This window comes from Lynx rufus, unplaced genomic scaffold (genome assembly GCF_022079265.1).
Source record: "Lynx rufus isolate CCGP_SWC_20201006 ecotype Redwood Valley unplaced genomic scaffold, mLynRuf1.p SCAF_8, whole genome shotgun sequence".
Classification (NCBI taxonomy): domain Eukaryota; kingdom Metazoa; phylum Chordata; class Mammalia; order Carnivora; family Felidae; genus Lynx; species Lynx rufus.
Window position 1 is genome coordinate 102,531,255 of NW_025814896.1, and position 21,398 is coordinate 102,552,652.

Sequence of the window (21,398 nt, forward strand, 5' to 3'; positions counted from 1 at the left end):
CCTGTTGGGATATGTCTTTATTTGCAAAGTAGGCTGAAAAATTCCCTCTCCTACCACAAAAAGATGATTGGCAGCATGCAATATATGTGCAGAAGTTTAGAGAAGGACAAACCCCACAGGTTGGCTTCATAGCAAAGGCTTCCAAGAGAGGCACAATTTGATGGGGCCATTTGCCAATTCTCAAACAAGGCCTTCCTCCTCTCACCCTCAGTCCTTAGCTCACATTTCTGCCTCATCCAAGCAATCTTTCCTGGTCCCCCCAGCCATATTTCTCTTTCTCTGCCCCGTCATACTTGGTTCCTCTATCTCAGCGATCTGCTTCATGTTTGAATTACCCGTGTGTGCATTTACGTCTCCCTCTACATTGTGAGTCATCATTAGGCATGATTGTGTCTACAACCCTATACAATACCTAGCACAGGGAATAATGAATCTTTATTACAATGACTACCATTATCTACTCTCATTTAACAGATGATGGAATGAAGGCACAGAAAAATGAAATGGCTTGCTCAGGGTCATACAACTAAAAAGAGGCAGAACTGGGATTTGAACCCATGTCATCTGACTGCAGAGCCTGTGTTCTTAATGCCTTCACAAGACTGGAAGGTATTTCTTGCTAATGATTCCATACCTGCTGATCTATAATTTCTATCTAATTCTGTTTTCTAGAGGGATCTAAGTCAATAGATGGAAGCTCTATTTTTACATCCCTTAAAATACATTAAGACAGAGCTGATTATGTTTCCTCTGACTATTCTCGTCCTGCAGGTTAAATATCTCTATTCTCTCAAGAGTTCTGTAAGATTGGCTGTTTCTAACTCCCTCACCATTGTGGTCAACCTCTGCTGAATATCCTTGAGTTTGTGATAATTCTCATAGGAGATGAAACAAACTGAGGGTTGATTGGGGGGTGGGAGGGAGGGGAGGGTGGGTGATGGGTATTGAGGAAGGCACCTTTTGGGATGAGCACTGGGTGTTGTATGGAAACCAATGTGACAATAAATTTCATTAAAAAAAAAAAAAAGAAGGTGAAACCTGAAAGTAAACACAAGACTTCAGTTCAACCAGTCTGCAGTAAAGGGAAGCGATGGGTCCCTGGTGGAGGTGGGGCAGATGGCAGACTAGGCCTGGAGAAAAGTGTCTCAGAGGGAGACGAGAGTGATACTGCGTCAGAGAAGGAGACAGAAAACAGGGAGTTGGTAAAGGGTTAGGAAGGCACGTTCCGGGAGAAGTCCGACGTGCCATGAAAACTAAGGGAAGAGGAAGATGAAAGAAGCAAGAGGGTGGCTCAAGATGTGAGACTGTGAGTTAAGGAGAATGGGAACTGAGAAGATCGACAGATCTGGGGATGTGCATGTGAGAGCAGGTGGGAAGAAACGCAGGAGCCATGGAGGAGCAGGCAGTGAGCCAGCAGGGTGATCGTTTTGCTGTCCCTTCCGTGTTGCAAAAGGAAAGGGAGGGGGACGGTGGCTTTCAGAAGGTGGAGCAGGCAGCAGGGTCAAGCAAAAGGTTGTTGCTACGCCAAGAGCATCGGGACAGGGGAGTGTTTCCATAGAGAGGAAAGGGTGAATGGGAAGAGCAAGATTGAAGTTGTTGGAGACAGTGTAAGGGGGAGAGAACCACCATGATGGAAAGTACAGAAGCAGCTCGGCGGTAGAGACAGAAGCATCGAAGGTCTGAAGGTCCAGAGGAGGGAGCTGATTATAACCTTCACTTTAGTGCTTTATGGCATGCCAGTGTCTTCCTCGTTCATTATTTCATTACACTGTCTACCAATCCTGGGAGGGAGGTGTTACTACTATTTCTAGTTTACACGTAGGACGACGGAGGTTCAGGTAAGGTAAATGGCTTTCCCAAGGCTGAAAAAGGCATACGATTTTCTGACTTCTAGACTCTTTTTCCTGACCTTTTGCCTGCAGCCTCTTGTGCTGTGCACCAAGGAATTCAGCAAGGTGTGAACCAAGGCCATGCCCTAAAAGGGAAGCAAGAGAAGTGGGTTGTTGGGGGGGCGTTAGAGGTTAAGGAGGCTGAGAAGGCTGAACATGTAATTGTAGAAAAAGAATCAGTGCAGAGTGAAGAGACAGTTTTTCTGGCATCATCAGACATCAAGAGAAACAGCCTAAGCTTACACTGGTCTAGCGGAGCCCAGCTCCAACAATCTCTTGTATTCTGAGAAATAATAATCCATGCATTATTTTCACTAAGCTTAGTTGAGTGCCACTGTGTTAAAGAACCAGGAGGTGAGTTAGGACTGGAGTTTCGTGTGGCCAGAGAAAGACTAGAAGGTACAAGATGTACAAGATGAACCAGGACAGTGGCCATGCGTGGCAGAATGAACAACCAAAGAGTGAAATGCCTGCACAGAAACCCATAGCGATAAAAGGGGATCGATCCATGGAAGCAGATAGCCTGAGAAGGTCCCCAGAGTGCTGAACCCAGAATTATACACAAGTGCAAGCCCGATGGCGAAAGTAGCTACAGAAACTGAGAGACCCTAGGGTTAAATGAATGTTTTGGGTGAAGTCAAAACATTGACTTTAGGTCTGGGACCGCCCCCTCCCCCCGCAAGAAGGCTGCAAGAGAAAGCATTTTGACTTGGAGAAAGGACGTGATCAGCCAACGGAGCAATGAAACTGTCCATGAGAAATCAAGTGGGGAGGCTACTGGAACATGATTCTGGAAGCCAAGACCAGAATCCTGGCAATAAAGATGGGAAAAGATGTTATGAAAGGAAACATGGATAAGATGTGATTATTGAGTAAAAGAGAATGAAGAAGAAGGGGGAGGTCAAGGATGACTCTTGATCATCATTAAAATGGCAGCAACACTGTTGGATAAAGAAAAATGTGAAGGGTCACAATTTATGAGGAGAAGGGAGCCTAAAAGAGCACAGGGGTATAAAATCCTTTGATAGGTATCTGGAGATGCAGACTAAAACTCCTGACAATGGTCGAGCCTAAGCGATGAAGATTTGGACGTCATCAACAAGGGAGAGGCATGTGACTCCTTGAGAATGGGTTATAAGGGAAAGAAGAAGAGAGGTGTTATGGTCTGAGTTTTAGGTCACACCGAGGAGAGGGTGACAAGCCAGAGGACTATTTCCTAGAGTGTCAGGAAGAAGCATTTCAATTAAAAACAGGACAATAATAAGAGATACCAGAGAAAAGGGCTGAAGGCATTAAAACTTAGAGGTGATACAGAGGCCCTAGGTGTCCTTGGGACCAGTGCCTGGGATTGGGGACAGGGAGAGTCACATTTTTGTGTGCAAAGAGTGGCCTAGGTCTAGACGTGGAACAGAGGTCCAGAAAAGGAAAGACTGTGAATTTTCCTAGAGGGAAATACTTTTCCTTAGGAAGGAGAATTATAAAGGTTTAGAAATTCCTTAAATTTGATACTAAAGATTCATTAGCAGCAACTAACAAAAGCCTCAGGAACTTGGAATTCTTTAAGGCAATGGCCAAACTCTCTTTGCTCCCAGAATACTGCTCTCAAGGTGTTGCCAGGGTAAAACCAAATGCCTGGAGGCCCAGGCTACATCTTTGAGGTTGCTAAAAACTGGCCTCCATCTCGTGGTGCCACCTTGGCCTCTGAGCAGGTATGTAAATAGCTTCACCATTGTCCCCAAATCAATATACCCCTGGAGGACCTTGGCTGTAGCTAGAACTTTATAGCAAATGCATGACAGGAAACCCATGAGAGCATATTTCCATCTGTGTACAAAGAATCCTTAAAGCTGCTTGCATTTTTGTGAGCTGAGAGAGCTTTGGCAGAAGAATGTCCACCCCTAGTTTTCTGCTAGACATCTGAGCTCAGTCAGTGACAACGTTCTCTGAACCCCAACTGAACTGTGTGATCTGACCTACAAGTGTATATATGAGGACGATGGGACAAGATATTTGAAACTGTCCCAGCACATACAGGTAGAGTCCCATTTGTGTGTTAATAAGAGAGTTCCAGTTAGCCAACACGGGTTTGAGTCTTGGCAACCTCACTTACTCACTATGTGAACTTGAGCCTGTTTCAGACGTTCAGAGCCGACTTCCAATCTCAGACCACCTCACAGTGTTACAGCTGTAAGATGAGCCAATCTACTAAAATGGACCATATGATATAGAAACACTTATCAATTATAAGATGCTATATTTTATTATGATGATGATTATTATTATAGTGCCAAGAAATGGCAAGGAAGCCTTTCTTTAAGTTAGACTTGAGAGCCTGGAGTTTAAACAGTTGACAATGATTTTCCCTGCCTGAAATTTTTCCTCATCTGCCATTCTGAACTCAGTAATACATAGCAAGTCTCCATTTGCCAGTTATCCTCAATCATTTTTCACAGAGAAACTTCACAGCCCCGTGCCCTCTAAAATAAATTTGGAACTAAGTCAGTAGGTTTGGAGAAGAGAGTTTGGTGAGCTGAAACTAATAATTCATTCTGGGGCCTGTGTCTCATGTTCTCGTGAAGTAATTCCAAACCTTGACTCCCTTTTGGACTGGAGCTATCAGAAAACATCCATGTGGCCTTAGTCCGGGAGTGCTACAAAACACATCCTCTGGGCTCACTTCAAATGCCAGGCACTTTCCCATCCTTTCAAATACAAAATGTAATCCAACCCTCAACGCAGCTGCTGGGTTGAAACGACTCGTCCCACTTAATAGACGAAGACACTGAGGACAGAAAAAAATTCAGAATGTGCCCAAAGTCATACAAATAAGTGTCAGAGATGACATTTTAACCCCTTTCTTCATCTCCTACATTCTTTTCATTATACAACTACTATAAATTTTAAAAAAACAACAACAGTCTCTGTGAACTAAGTGAATCATTTGGGCCTCCTTCTCATGGTATTTTGACTCAAGAGTTTCACTGAATCCTCTGGTCCATCAGCCTGAATATGACAAATTATCCCATGGAATGGACTGTGGAATTCAGAGGCAGATCCACGTGTGTATGGACACCACTTAATATAGAACACAGCCAGCATTACAGATCAACCAGGAAATAATAGAGTATTCAACAAATCTTGCTGGGACAACTGGTCAACCATAAAGGAAAACTAAATTGAAATTCTACTTCACCGCATACACAAAATCAATAGAAAATGGCTTAATAATTTAAATGTGAAGAACAAACTGTAAAACTTTAGAAGAAAGTGTGGGGGGAATATCTTTATGACCTCAGGATAAAAAATACTTTTATTTTAAAGCACAACATAAAAAATAAAACTCATAAAGACAAGATTGTTAATTTTGACTGTGTTGAAATTGAGAACAAGGGTTCATCGAAATACACTATAAAGAAAATGAAAAAGACAAGTCACAAACTGGGAGAAAATATTTGCAACACATAATCAACAATAGATTTTCAGAACAGAATTTCTGAAAATCAGTACAAAAAAGACAATTTAACAGAAACAGTGCAAAGAAATCATGGGTAGTCACTCACCGGAAAGGAAAGCACAACCTGCCAATAAACATACAACATTCATTCACCATCACAGGCAGTCAGGAATATTAAAATTAAAACCACAATGAGAAACAATTTCACACCCCAATATTTGAAAGTCTGATAATACCAAGTATTGGTGAAGAAGTGGATACTCTCATTGCTGGTGGGAGTGTAATTAACACAGGACATTGAAAACCATTCAGCATCATCTAGTACATTTGAAGATATGCATACCCTATGACCCTGAATTTATACTCCTAAGTCTGGAACACACACGCGCGCACGCACACACACACACACACACACACAGCACTTTACCTGTGCAGCAAGAGACATCGAAAAGAATGTCCATAGCAGAATAGCTATCATAGAAAAATATACTGGAAACAAATCAACAAAGCAAATGTTCATTAACAGGAAAATGGATAAATAACTTTTGGTATATTCCTACACTAAAATAGCATATAGCCATGGAAAGAAAATATAGATGCAAACGTCAACACACAGGGCAAACCTATTCTTGAACACAACGAGAAAAAGGTAAACTGCTCTAGAATATACATATTTTGTGACACCATTGACTATAAAATTCAAACATATGAAATAATGAACAATCTATTGTTTGGAACATATAGCTTTGAGGCCAACTGTAAAGAAAAGTGAAAAATATAATGAATCTAGAACTTGGGATTGTGGCTGCTTGTGGTCTTTACACTACTCTTCATTCTGTCAGTCTTTACACCTTACATATGTCATCTAGGCTGTGTTGTGAGTATGAATTTGGTAGAGGACCCAGACAAGGAAAATTAATATTTGTAACTTAGAGTATGCAGTCTTCTAGCACCTTGGGTACACCCCAACCCAGTACTAGCTCTAAGCTCCTCTTCTCGAAGTCCGTGTAGCCAGCGCTTGGCACAACAGCTAGAGCCCTACGGACGCATAAGAATAACTTAACGAGGGAATTAATATGGGAGGGCTGATTGAAGGGACGGGTGGCTGGCCAGATGGATGCGGAATGAGGTGGACAGCTCAAAGCCTAAATAAGATGAAGGTATTTCATAGAGACTCTGGGGCAACTTAGGGAGAGAAGCGGGAGGCTAAGACGAGATCTGCAACCAGAATCTTATTTCTTTTATCCCCTGAGTGCACTTAATCAGATAAAATCAGGATCCCCTAATTTAACATAAGCCTAATTGAACCTCTGCTTTATTAAAAGAAAAGAGGACCATGAGTCTACTACTGCTCAACCCTCCTGCCACTGGTCAGCTTGGAGAATCACCTCTTCTTTCTCGACCCTCCTATGCCTGGCCCTGACCCTTGCTCCCCAATCCAAGCTGATTCAATCTCCCGATGCATTTTGATTGTGGACGCTGTTTTCTGATTTGCAAGCTTGATGCCCTCTGGGCCCTCAGGGTGATAAGGTTGATGAAGGGAAATGTGTTTTATTCATCTGTTAATCCTGCACCTATTACAGCAGTTGGTAGATCACACATGCTGGACAGAACTTCTTTTGAGATCGACACTGGGACGCAGACTATTAAAAGCAGTGAATCTACAGTCAAGAACTTCAAAACTCAAGTATTAATAGACTGACAGAGTAGGCATCTCAAAATCAGAAAAAAAGGGCCAAAATACAAAGTAGACTCTAGGCTGATTGTGGCTAAGATGTAAAAAAGCAATTTAAACCAAGCCCTGAAGTCTTGCTGAGTCCCCTGCTAAGCCAAGCAAGTCTGATGCACATAAGATACCTTGCAGACCACATACAGCCCAGGGGAGAAATTGGCTCCATAAAGTTTAGACTGGGATATCTTTGGAAGATTAAATAAAAGTTAGGTTTGTGGAAATAGGACATTCGAGAGGAAATTTTTTTTTTTTTTTTTTTGGTCTTTATCCCCGGAAAACACGTCAGTGTTTGGAAGAGATGGGCAGCTGACAAGGCCAGGAAGAGGTGCAGAAATGCAAGCAGGTGAATGAGGAGGGTAGAGAGGTCATCCACAGCGACGTGTGAACCTTGGATGGAATTAATCATGCCTCTAATCACTCAGGGCCCTGTCTGAATTGATCCTATATTAATTGTGGTGCAGTTACCAAACTCAGTTGAAATTCTTCTAGCACATACTGCGGGAAACTCCCCTTCTAAAGATCTATTCAAGTTGCTTTACTTTGCTTATACATCGAATACTCCTTTGCAGACAAATGTAAAAGGAGAACTTGAGGAAGAGACCAGGTTAGGACTCACAGCAGGTTCTGACGATGTCTTTCCTTCTTCCTTTTTGGAATAGCCCCAGATCTAGGCTAGGTTAGCCTAATTTGTGAAAGCTCGTGTTTTTCAACTCCTGGATGAAATGCCTCACAAAAGCAGCAATAGTCAAGCATTTATGACCTATTGACCACTCACTGTAGGCTGACACTATCTTAATCCGCGAACCTCTGTTACCCTTGTAATAATCATGATAGTACCCTCATATGAGGATTATCACCCCATTTTCTATATGAGAAAACTGAATTTTGAGAGATAAAGTAGGTTATACTGAGTGATAGAGAAGAGGTTAATCTCCAGGGCCATCTGATTTAATCTCCTACTAGATGCTATTCATAAAGACATTTCTAAGGAACACCGTGTTCTTTACAAGGATCTCTACCTACTTTGAGGGCAAAGAACAACTGCCATTAGACCATGGGAAGCATGTGAGCCAAACTTAGCACAAAGATGGGCACCATGCCACTCAATATGTCCGCTGATTGAGTTTTGTTTGGAGTCCACATAGAGCATCATGGCTTTGAGAATGTCAACCAGTGAAGACATCCGACTTCTTCACTTTTCCTCTTCTTTCTCTTCCACTTTTCCTTTCATTCCTTCCCACCTGCCTTCCACTAAATGAACATTTACAAGCACTACTATCTACAAGCTATGTGCTAAGAGCTGAGACACAGAGATAAAGGAGACATAGACCCAGACTCAAGGACCTTGGTGTCTAGACATAGGAACACCATGGCAGCACAGTGCAAGAAAGGCCACTCAAACCCAAGTTAGAGTAGACAGTCAAATCCAGTCCTTTCTCTGTGTTCACCATTAGACCACAGGGCAGTATTTCCAAATGGGACAGAATTCTCAGGTGCGTCTGTCTGGCCGGTGAGGACAGTTTTGCAGAGGAAGCAAACCACACATTACATAGAGGAAGGACAGTGAGACCACACAAAGGAAGGACCATCTAACCAGGGGTAGAAACAGAGGGGTAGGGAGAGAGGCGGACAAGTTCCAGGAAAAGGGGAGGGGATTGGAGGCCCCAGGAAGCAACTTGGTGATCAACAAAATGCCTCCCTGACCAGTCACCACCCACTCCCACACTCGGCCCCTTGCCTTTCAAGGAACACTTTGACTTCTCTCTGTCCTTAATCTTGTAAATAAGAATGGAAAATGTAAATTGCATCTGTGCTGGAGAGCAGGACAGAGACAGAGCCTGCCTGTCGAGTGGAGGGGAAGATCCATTCCAATATTTATTTATTATTATTATTTCGAGGAGAGGGGGAAAAAAAAGCCAGAAATATTTCCAAAATGTCAACACTATTAAGGAAATCTGAACACCTTAATCCATTTAAATGTCAGCTAGAACCAAGCGCGGGTTTTCGGGAGGGGAGAATGAGGAAGTAAGGAGGGGCAGAGGGAATGAATGCCAGATTCCACATAATCTATCAAAGTTTCTTTCTTTTCTTAATATATTAAATATTAAATGCTTCTTTGCATCTGAGTGAGAGAGGAGAGAGAGAGGGACCAGGGTGGAACTCATAAATGCCTAGATAATTGGTTTTGAGGGTTTTTTTTTCTTCTTTCTTTCTTTCTTCTTGGCGGATTCTCAATTTCCCTATAAAAGAGAAAATTCATTTCCAGCCGCTAATGTAATGTCAGCGTGCTGTTTACTAAGCATGGATGATGTATAGGGGGACACTACTTTCAGAGGACTACTTAATGATGCATAGAATTAAATCCTGAGCTCCTCAGCTGAGCCTCCTCCCTCCCTCCTGGTTCCCAGGCTCCCAGTGCATCTTGGGAGGAGCCGGGTTGGCATAACCTGCCTCCGTGGTTGCTACCATTCTGGGGTCTCTGCTGAGGAAGCTTGCAAAGAGCCCCTTACCCTCGGCGGACACATTTGCCCCTGGTGGAGCCTGGGGTGAGCTCCTGGGCAGTAAGAAGCTGACGGAGGAGGGGGGAGATGGCTGCCCAGTGCTGAGGGGACAGACGTAGGGTGTTCATGAGGGAGCACGAGGTGTGGGGTGGGGGGGGATACAGGGGTGAGAGGGGGCAGGGCCAAGCTGGAGAGCCCTGGTAAGGAAAGGGCCGTCCAGGAAGAGGTGGAGGTGGAGCTTCTCTGAGCAAGCCCTCTGGCCTCTGGAAACCATAGCATTCAGATGTCAAGGAAAATAGATGGGGGCAATTCAGCTGCGTCCCCGGGACTTGTGAGGCTGCCATTGCCAGGGCAGCACCTTAGTCCTTCCCCTGCACCAGCCCGGCATTTGTGTCCGCTCCCGCTGCTCTCCCAGGAGGTCTGAGCCGGCCTGGTGTCCCCTGAGGGACAGCACCCTGCATTGAGACTGCCTGGCTCCCTGCCTTGGGGAAGCGACCCAGCCAGGCCACCTGAAGAGACCGCTAGCTTTGGCTGGCTGGCTCGGTCACCAGGAATGGGGAGAGAAGGTAGGAAGGTAGACATCGGGGTCAGTAGTGGGCGGAGGGGAAAGGGGGCAATTCAGCATTTCCAGGGTGAGTGTGTGGAGGGGTAACCAGACACACGGTCCCTTCTGAATCTCCTCCGGGGCTGCTTTGGCCTCCGTCATCCTACTGAAGCTGCTCGCCCTTCTCCCCCTGGGTAAACTGGGCGGCCTCGTTTTCTTTGTTCTCCTGAGCATTTGGTATCACTGACCACTCCCTCCTTCTGGCAACCCTCTACTCCTTTGGCATCCTCGACACTGCTCTACTTCTGACAGCTCATTGCTCTGTATCCCTCGTGGGTGCCTTTTGTTCCTCCAGTCTGCACACTGTAGACTTTCTGTGGGCATCTTTCCTGATGGCTCATTCCTTCTGTATTTTCTCGCCCTATGTAGGTTCCTGCGTTTCAAGGCTCCAAGTTGATCTCTCTAATCTAACCACTCTCCTGGGCTCTGAGGGCACAGTTGCAGCCATTTCTGGGGCACCTTGACATAGGTGCCCTGCTCTCGTGGCCCATTCAGTATCGCCTCCTTTTGTCAGCTACCCTCCCCAGTGCCCATTCTGCCCACGCAATTGCCATTTGTCTAGGCTCTTGGGTCGGAAAACATGAGTCATCGTTGTCTCTCTTCTCATTTATCAAAGTTTTCGAGTGTCCCCTGGAGTCTCTCTTTTCTACTCATCCCCTCACCCAACATCACCCTGATTCGGCTCTTATGCCTGGACTCCTGCCAAGGACTCAGGTTTTACCTGCCCCTGGTCTAACCATCCCCATCCATCCTGAACTCCGAGGCCTGGCTCATCTTCACAAAACACCATTTCCACTAAGTCATTTCACAGGGGCTGGTCACCAGCCACTCACTTGTTTTCCAGACTGCACTGCACTGAGCAGACCCCACTTCATAGGAGAATCAAGGCCCAGGGGAGTACCATTAAGCACGAGTCAGGAGTGGCAGGAATCCCCAGGCAAAGCCCCCTGTTGGAGAAACTGAGAGTTTCCAACCTGGAAGAAGAGAAGCTAAAAATTTACCCTTAAACTGAAAATCAGAAGAGCTATCCTTTGCAGCCGAGGGAGAGACGGAGAGATGTTGATGGACGTAGAGGGATGGTTCTGGAACCAGTGGACGCAAGAAATAATCAGGTAGATTCGGCAAAACTTTCCATAGTGAGAGATATCTGAAGATGAAGTTAGCTGCTCCTGTTCTGTATGTATTCCTACAAAGATTGACGGTCACGTGCGAAGATACGTTAAGAGAAATCCACACTAGGGGCACTGAGGAAGAGCTTTCTTAGGAGGGCTTTACAGTTCCTCTCCCCCCTCCCACCCCTGCCCTCAGAGGTCCTGTGCTATTCTACCTGACTTCAATGCCCTCTTTCAACTGACCCCACCTCTGTATCCATCTTCTTTCCCAGCAACCCAGCTTCTATCCGGGCAGGCCAGAATCTTCACTGTCCCCACAAGGCTCAGGGCAAATCTCTGCTCACGTGGCTTCCCTGCAAACGGTCTCTCGCTGATCCTTCAGGCCCACCTCCCGCAGGAAGCCCGCCAGGTTTCTCTGCTCTCTCCCCTCTTTGACTCACAGCCACTCAACCACATGATCTTATACTGTACTCCCTGTCTCCACCCTCAAAGTTTTCTAAGCGTGAATCACGCTGACCTGTAACACATGAATTGCAATGCTTCTTCTGCAGTCTGTCAGCATCTAACACAGGTCCTGGCACACACTGGCCATCAACAAGTTCTTGTTCAGTTGATTGATTAAACACAATTCCATAGAGGCGCCTGGGTGGCTCAGTTGGTTAAGTCTCCAACGCTTGATTTCGGCTCAGGTCATCAACTCATGGTTCGTGGGATTGAGCCCACGTAGGGCTCTGCACGATAGTGCAGAACCTGCTTGGGACTCTCTCTCTCTGTCCTTCCCCCTCCCCCAGCCAAAAATAAATAAATAAACTTAAAAAAAACATTTAAACCCTATTCCATAGACATTTTTCCTGCCTATCTCGAGCCTTGCTTTGTTAGCCTTGCCAGTCAAAAAAAAAAAATCATCCAAAGACAGAGTCTGTGCATGGCTCTTCATCACATATGGAATAAAATGCCAGCCCCTGAGTTTGACACCCAGATCACCTTGCATCCTGATCATAAGCTACTTTCAAAACCCTCCTGGATCCCTCACGACCAACCCACACTTTCGCTCTGAGCATATCATACTCCCAGTATTCCCTGCCTGGAATATGCCCTTCCCATCTTTGTTCATCTGGAAAATTCCTATTCGCTCTCCAAAAGGCAACTCAGAAATCACCTTCTCGGCGAAGCTTTTACTGATGACCTCTAAGGCGGCTCCTTTGCTCTCTCCTCTGTGCTCCCATGACACTTTGGGCAGATCTCCATTATATTGCTCACCATATTTTATTATAGTTAATTGTGTACACATCTGCCTTCCCCACTGTATGATGTGCTTGCCCTTCAAGGGCAAGGACAATGTCTTACCCATCTCTCATCCCTCTGGAACCCAGCAGAGTGTGAGGCATATAGTAAGTATTTAATTAATAAGGAAAGAGAGAGGGAAGGGACAGAAGGAGAGGGAGGGATGGAGTAAGGGATAGAGGGGAAGAAAGAAAAGAGAGAAAAATCATGGGCATTAGGGACGTGGTGACAAGGATCTGATGAGGCACGTAAGCCTGACCCACAGGTTATATGTGACCAAGGAAGAAAACACTTTGTGAGACTGAAAAAAGATCTTTGCCTTCTCTCTGAAACACCCACTCTCGTATATGGTTACAGCTTTCTCACAGTATAGTCCATGACAATTAAAGCAAATCTGCCTCCCTTCCAGGACGCTGATATCTCCCTGTGCAAAAGTGGGGAGACAGAGTTTCCATGAAGGCTAGAGATCCTGAGTGACGGGATAGGGTAGTGCGGTGCAGGGACTCAGGAGCATGGGCTGTCCCAGAGCTGTGTAGGTGACGTCAGAGATACCTGTCTCCCAATTCCCTATCTGATCCTCGCTTCTAGCCGAGTGATAGACTTCCCAGAAACATTTTGAACGGAGTCTGTAAGAGTTCGTACCTAAACAAGCATGTCCAATGAGCTATTCGGTGGTTCCTCATGGAAGCCCATTTGTGAGAAAGAATGACAGGACCGTCATGAGATAATTTACCATTAGGAAGAAAGTCCCTTAAGGGGAGCCAGACTTGGGGCGCCTGGGTGCCTCAGTAGGTTAAGTGGCCAACTTTGGCTCAGGTCGTGATCTCACGGTCAGTGAGTTCAAGCCCCGCGTCGGGCTCTGTGCTGACAGCTCAGAGCCTGGAGCCTGTCTCAGATTCTGTGTCTCCCTCTCTCTGACCCTCCCCTGTTCATGCTCTGTCTCTCTCTGTCTCAAAAATAAATAAATGTTAAAAAAAAAATTAAAAAAAAAAAAAGGGAGCCAGACTCAGCAGCCGAACCAAGGGTTAATGAGTCACGGTGGTATCGTATCGTATGTGGCATTTGTATTACTTCAGCTGTCCTGAGGATACAAGGAGAAAAAGTTCTGTGTTTGTAAATTGAGAGAAGCGTTCCAGTAAATTCTGATCCTTTGGAAGTGCAGACAACCTCGCTTTGAGATGTCCCTCAGCTGAGCCCGGAGGGCACAGTGTTCTCACTTCCTAAGAGCATCAGTGGTTGAGCTGGTCTGCAGTCGCTTTGGATAACCAAGCCCCCAGATGTGCATTTCTGGGAAGAGCAAAGACTTCTGCTCCCACTAGTGGAGGTGACAGCCCCAAATCGCAAGCCAGCGTCATAGTAGCCCAACCAAAATGCCTGCAAAAGCTACCTCTTGGGTAGTTCAAAACTGTTTAAGAGGAGGGGCGCCTGGGTGGCTCAGTCGGTTAAGCGTCCAACTTCAGCTCAGGTCATGAACTCACGGTCCGTGAGTTCGAGCCCCGCGTCAGGCTCTGGGCTGATGGCTCAGATCCTGGAGCCTGCTTCCGATTCTGTGTCTCCCTCTCTCTCTGCCCCTCCCCTGTTCATGCTCTGTCTCTCTCTGTCTCAAAAATAAATAAAACGTTAAAAAAAATTTTTTTAAAAAAACTGTTTAAGAGGAGGAAGAGATCGCGCGAGCAGGAGGGAGCCCAAAGGCTGCAAGGTCAAAATTATTATTAAGCTGTCATCATCTGGACCCACGCATTAGTAGGACTCAAGCGATTGAGGTTAGTTTAGTTGTTGTCATTGTTGCTTTACCTTTTTTTTTTTTTTTAAATACGGAAGGTGATCAAGGCCAGAGAAGAGAAAATAAAATAACCCTGGCAGATTCAAGTCAGGACGCCTGCAGCCAGGTTGTTCTTCAAGTTCAGGCTCTGCGAGTGGGACATGCACCACCCCGAGGATGAGAGGTTCCACCTGGGAGCCCTGGCGTGAGTCCTGAGAGTCAAGTGTACTGGGGATGAGATGGTAAGAGTGGGAGGCAGAGCCCAAGGCCTGCCTCAAGTGTGTCTGAACAGTTCTTCCCGCCCGTAGGGGCTCCTCGGCCTCGGCAGAGACAGATATCTCAAGGCATCTCTAGGAAACAGACACCTTGTCATCAGCTGGTCCAGCCAAGAGCTCTGGTCCGTGCCTGGTCCTGAGGCTTCAGCACAGCCAGTATTTGTCTTCGTGCTATTTTCTGAAACCCTGGGTCTTCTCATCGAATATGAATTCCTTTAGATGATGTCTTGCTGATTTTTCCCTCTAACATGCTGTCCTTGATACAATATCCTAATTTCTCTCCCTTCCCATCTCTTCCACAGTCCAACCCACCTCCATTTCTATGCCCTCTGCCTTGAAAACACTACTCTGGCCCAAGGAGAAAGTGAACACCACACACAATCTGCCCTTCCGATGGTTTGGGTGCCCGTCCGTTCGGTGCTTCTCTCTCCCAAGTTGTCGGGGTGGTGCCAATGCCTCCCAACCTGGCCTGCCAGGCTCAGGCCCGTCTCTTCCCTCGGCCCCACTACCTCCTGCCCATCCCAGAATCTAACACCACGTATCCAAGGGTCCTATAAACTCCTCTGGGTCTAAATGTTAATGGCTAATGTGAGTAAATGAGTTACATCTCCCTGGAGCCTTTTGAAGTCACATGGCAAGAGATTTTTCACTCATATCCTTACTATTAGGAAGGCTCCAGAGACACCCACATTTTAGTTCTGGGGAAAGTACCACAATCACACTGCTGGGAGAGCTGTGCGTCCTGAGTGACATGGCCACACCTACCCCACACCTCCTGCTCAGTCTCTCCCTCTCTCACATTTACGCTTTTGCGCTTACCTGCGTTCGAAAATAATTCCATGGATTTTTTTTTTTCAAGGGTAAAAGATAAAAAGACTTCGAAAGGTCCTATATTGGGGCTGTGACAAAACAAAGGAAACTTCATCCCTGTGGATTAACTTTGAGACAGTTATAAGTAACTAAAATGAGAAATTTGGGATGGGAAGAGTTTCTCAGCTGCTAGAATCACAGCTAAGAGTGGAAGCCAGGCCCTTCACAAAGGGAGGATGGCAGGCAAGGAAAGTGAGGAGTGAATAAACCTTGTCAGACTGGGAAATGAGACAGGAGACTCTACTCCAAACCTTCCTCTGGCCGTTAAGGCTCACTTTCAGACCCTCCCACCGTGATGCTTCCCACACATCATGTGAAACAACACAAGGGGCCCCAGGGAGCGGGGCAGGGAGAGGAGCAGGCCGCCCGGACTCCAAAGATCTCAGTCCAAAGTCTGCCGAGGCGTTTTTCTCCCAGGTTGGGATTTGGGGAAAAAGTGCTTCAGTTTCCTTCTTTGTAAACCATAATAATCAAAGCTGACAGCCACTGGGCCTTCTCTATATGACAGATATTGTAAAGTTCTTTGCACACATTCACTTGCTCCTCATGACAACGCCATGGGCTGGGTCCTAGTAGAGATCCCATTATACAGATGAGCAAACTAAGGCCTGGAGAGACTAAGTAACCAACCAGCCAGAGGTCCTAAACCCAAGTCTGCTTATTTTTCTACACTGCTTTCCTGGAGGCTTGCTTAGCGGGCCCACGCACCTCATCACTCCCTTGGAAGGCAGACAAGGCGCTGGGCCTTCTCCCCCTCTATGGTTTATTCTCCTCAGCAGGCTTGGGGGCAGAAAGAGAGTAAGCCAGCTTCCTTGGGCCCAGGTTGGTCAAGTGAGGCCAGCCAGTGACCACAGTCCGTGCCCCAGGACAACATCTTCTGGTTTGTGAGTTACCTTACATGTATGTGCTTGCTTTGGGGTTCTCAGCAGTCTTAATAAGTAAGTAAACAGAGCAAGATTTCTGCATCTACGAAACGAGATAAAATTTCCTGCGTCGCAGGGTCAGCGTGAAGATTAAGATTAGGAGAGCTCCCGGAGCAACATTGGGCGCAGAAATGACTCTTTTAACAAAGGTGACTTCCCATCCCCACTCTCTCCCAAGTGACGGCACTAATGAGCAGCCGGGGCTGCAGTCTTACTAGTGGAGTCCTCCCTACCCCCCCCTTCCCACACTCCCCCCAGCCTTCCTCCCTGGAAGCAAGCATGTCTTGGCATCCCAAGCCTCTTCTCTGGGCTACCAGTCCTAAATGAGCTTTCAACAAATACTGCGTTTCCAGACAAAAATCGAAAAGAAGATCCCAGGTTTGGAATGGGTAAGGGATCCTTTGGGCGGACAGGACACAGAGCTTCTAGAGCGGGAAGGGCTCAGGGCGCTGAGGGGGACAAAGGTACACGGCTCTGAGAGACAGGCAGGTGAGTGCGCGTACACAGTTGCGTCACATGTACGCACACTCGCACACACACCAGCTAGGGGCCTGGGCAGACCGCGTGCGTCTGACAATAGCGGTCTCTGCAGATGAGTCCCTGCTCATGCTCAAAGCTGTCCAGGCAGCCTGTGTTCCAGAGAACACTCATTCTTTTTCAGGGGATGTTTAGAACATATATCATCATAGACGTGCGGTATATATGAACATCAATGCCTCGGTTGAAACGTCATCCCATGTGCTGAGGACCAGCCCCCTTGGCCTGCCCTGTAGCCTCCTCAGCTGCCACTGAGGTACCTCCACAGTTCCTTAGGGTCCTTGGAATGTACTTTGGAAAACAGCTTAAACTAGAGAAGAAAGAAATGCAGGGTTTAGGATTGGGAGGCAGGGGACTGTGGTTGACCCTTGGCTCACATGATGCCACCAGTTGCCAATGTGGCTCTGAAGGGGCGGGTTGGCTGGGTCTCTAGCGACTTGGCAGAGTCCCCACACCAGTGGTGGGCTGTCACATCCACGTTCCTTGCTTTGTGTGAGACTAACAGCCCCCTGCTTTATTTGGGCCACTGCCGGTTGGATTTCCTGTTCCGTGCAGGTCGACTCAGGCTCTAACTGATCGATCACGCCATCCATTCCCTTCTTGCCTCCTGCATCCTAGGCTGACGACCCAATCGGAGGTCCACTCTTTCCCCTGGTCCAGTTCCTAACTTGACATTTATTCTCTCCCTCACACATCATTCAGGTTCCCTCCCTGCCAGATCCATCACAGTAAGTATCCTCAGGTCTCAGCTCCTTGCCTGGTACACAGGAGGCCCTCGGTGAATACTTCTGAAGCAGACAAAGGAATGATCTCACTAGCCCTGCTTTGTTCCCACTATCCTGTGGCTGCCCAACCTACAACTCAAACCCTGACCCCTTGCCCCGCTCCGATCTCATATTTCTTATTGTCTACGGAAGATCTCTATTTGGTTGACCTTCCAACCCCTGCCACAAAACTTGTCTAAAGCAGAGCTCGTTAACTTTCCTTCCCAACCAGGGCCCCTTCCCACCTTCCTGATTATTGCTAGCAGCGCAATTAGCCTTAGGACCGCATGGTCATTGCTCTTTTTTCTCCTTTCTTGGCATCTCCTCCTTATTTGGATCCCGCCCATTTTTTCTCAGCGTGGACTCCCAGACTCCAGTTCTCTGATCTCACAGCCCACTCCTGATCCAGGCACATCACTCTGTGCCGGGAGCAACGGAGTCTTTCCTTCATGCTTTGCACTGACCCCTGGCACCTTCCAGGCACAGCCATTGCCTGTTCCTTGACGCAGATGTATGGCAAGCGAGTGTTGGATGCGTGCATGATGAAGGGATGAGGGAATGAATGGATGGCCCTTCACTGGCTTCCTCTTGAGGAGAAGGGTCATCTGTGTTCTCTCTTCCCAAGGTTAACACGGTAATTCTGAACACTGCCTGGAGGCTCTTCTTAATTCTTCGTTTGTTTCATCCTCAAAACCAATATGGAAACTGTTCCCCTCTCCTCACCCTCATCATGCACTCTCCCCTTCTCCTGATTCTAGACCACTGCCCTTCACTGAGTGGCATCCACAGGACAGCTGGGGAAGGGGCCGTGATGGGGATCGTTGGGGACCTCACACCCTGCCTGCGGGGACAGAAGGTCCCGGCCCATCCACTCGGCAAAGGGAGCTTCTGCTTCTGTGTTCCCCAGATTCTTTCTTCACCTCTGTCCAGGGAACACTTCAAAGCTTCTTGCTCTCTTCAATGTTTACCCTGTGATGCTATCTTCCAAACAAATAAATAACAAAAAAAGAAGGAAAGAAGAAATAATTCCTTCATAAAAGCAAGGCCAGCTCAAGTTTCTCACCACCCACCCCCATTGTAGACCCCAAAACTGAAGCCACCTGAAAGCCCTTGTCACATGAAGAATGGGGCAGAGGATCTTGCCCCATTAGCATATTATATGTCTGGGATGAGTCTTTGGGTTCCCATAACCTCTGATGCTCAAAGCCTAACTATGTTGACTGGTTTATGCAGGGCTATGAAGCTTCCTGAGGAAGTAGTTTGGGATTTGGACATATACAGGCATGTCTGGTGACACTGATGGGGCCTTCACGAAGGCCAAATTGCAGTGAGAAAACGAAAGGGTATAGATCCGGGAGAGGGGTGGAATGCACCACCATCCTGGATCAGTCTGGACACAGGACCTGGGCAGCAGATGGAAATGGCTCTGCACAGAACACGGCCAACACCGAGCTCACTCAGTCCAGCCATCTTAGTGGCCTAGATGCTCTTTTGCAAAGAAAAGGCCAAATGCATGAATAATTAAAAGAGATTTAACACCTTGGGGTTCAAGGAACTCCGTAAAGGAGTCACAGAAGAAGGGGCGGTTTTTCCTCTCCCAATTTTGCAGACACTTGCCATCCAGAGCAAGCAATGATGGCCACCTTTCAAGAGGTAGCCTGAGCAGAGTGACAATGGGGGCACAGCCAAGAGGCAAGCAGCATCAGCAGACGAGAAAAACAAAGCGATTCACGAGAGCACTGTGACGCCCAGGCAGTGCCTGAGATGGATGGGAGGAGCCCCGAGGGGGCGGGTGAGGGGTGGGAGGAGGGGAGATGATGGCCTCAAGTTCCCAGGAGCAAGGTCTCCAGTACCAGGAGCCAGGCACACAGATCACTGTGACCTTTTTGTACCCACAGGAAGTGAGGTGAAGGAGCATCCAGCTTATATAAGGAACCCTCCCGGTCAAGGTACATCAAGTAAGTCCAAAGGATGAACCAGGGAGAAAAGAAAAACAAGATGACTGGCTTCCAAAGCACTGAGCACATTCGAGAAGGCTGAGTACAGACAGTGCCCATTCGGAGGCTCAGTTTGGTCAGGGTTGGGTGCGAGAGGGAGCACGTGGCAGGAAGCCAGGCCCTGGTGTCCATTCAGCCCACCCCGAGCCAACACTGTCCTCACAGCGGTGGGGAGTTGTGTCCAAAACAGGGGAAGCCTCAGAGATGAGCGACTCCACTTCCTCCTTTTCTTGGATAGGGCAACTGGGCTTTTCACAAAAGCAAATAATTAAAAGTAGCATTTGGATGGCATGTCACACAAGCCCCCCTCCCCACTACCCTGCATAATTCCTACAACGCTCTCATGAAATATGGCCATCCTCACTTCAAAGGCAAAGAAATAAAGGTTCTGCCACATGAAATCATACCCAAGCTATCTCAGCTGCCCTGCGCTCCTTGCTCTGCTAAAGGGGCAGGGAGCTGGGGGGAGCTTAGTGACATCTTGGCCAAACTCTGCCAACCAGCCGTTCAATACTATAATGCGTACGAAAACACGTAACATTAGATATCATCACGTACAAATCGAGCAGGTTTTTAGGAACTGGGAAATCTCACAAAATAATGGGAGAATGTGAGATTCAGGAAAATTCAGGAAATATATGGGCCAGTGTTTCGCGTGCTTCAGACGTGGTTAAAAATATGTGTGTGTCAACCCAGCCCATAAACTACTACACAGGAATTTCTGGGAACCTCCCTATATTCAATAAACTGTCCTAACGATTCCACTGTATGTGGAAGTCTGAGAACTAACGATGTACGTTATTTTTTACCTTAACTTACAACTATCAAGACAAATAATTAACTAGTTTGTAAAAACCCACATTTATTGAATGCCATATGTTTTTCTCTGATAATAGTGAAACTTCATGAGCACTTACTCTCTGCCATATATGCATATTCTGATTTAATTTCCATAAGAACTCTGCAGGGTTCTTGTACTTTATACAAAGAGGACCTAAGGTTCAGAGAGATGGAATGATCTGGTTGAAGCAGCCTTGTTAATATGTGGCAAAGCTGGGCTCTGACCCAGATGTGGCTGTCTCCAAGCCCAAGTTCCTTCCATTGTACCCACAACATCACTCTTTCTTTGTAGGAGGTTGGCTCCAGGGCTGGGCTGAGAGGGTCTGGAAGAGCCTTGTGTGCCTTGGAAAACAACAAGCACAATTCTGGGCGCAAATGCAGGCATGTTTCATTATAGTGGCAAATACAGGTTTTTAAAAAATGTTTATTTATTTATTTTGAGAGAGAGAGGAAGGGGCAGAGAAAGAGGGAGACAGAGAATCCCGAGCAGGCTTCACACCATCAGCACAGAGCTGGACACGGGCCTCTAACCCACAGATCGTGAGATCATGACCTGAGCCGAAATCGAGAGTCGGACTCTCAACTTACTGACCCACCCAGGCGCCCCTCCAATAAAGAGTTTTTTAGTAGAAACTCATGAGCAAAGATGAGGAGCCTGCATGGCCTCTGTAAGTGCTGGAAGAAACAGGGAGCTTGTTCATGAAAGAATTATGGGAGATTAGAGAGGGAGTTTGAGGTGCAGAAGATAAAAGATGGAGAAAGGGAGGCCATCTGGAGGAATGTAAGTGGCTTGAATCCGGAATCTACAGAAGGTGAGGGAGTAAGGTGCAAGGGTTGAAGGTGCTGTGAATGGG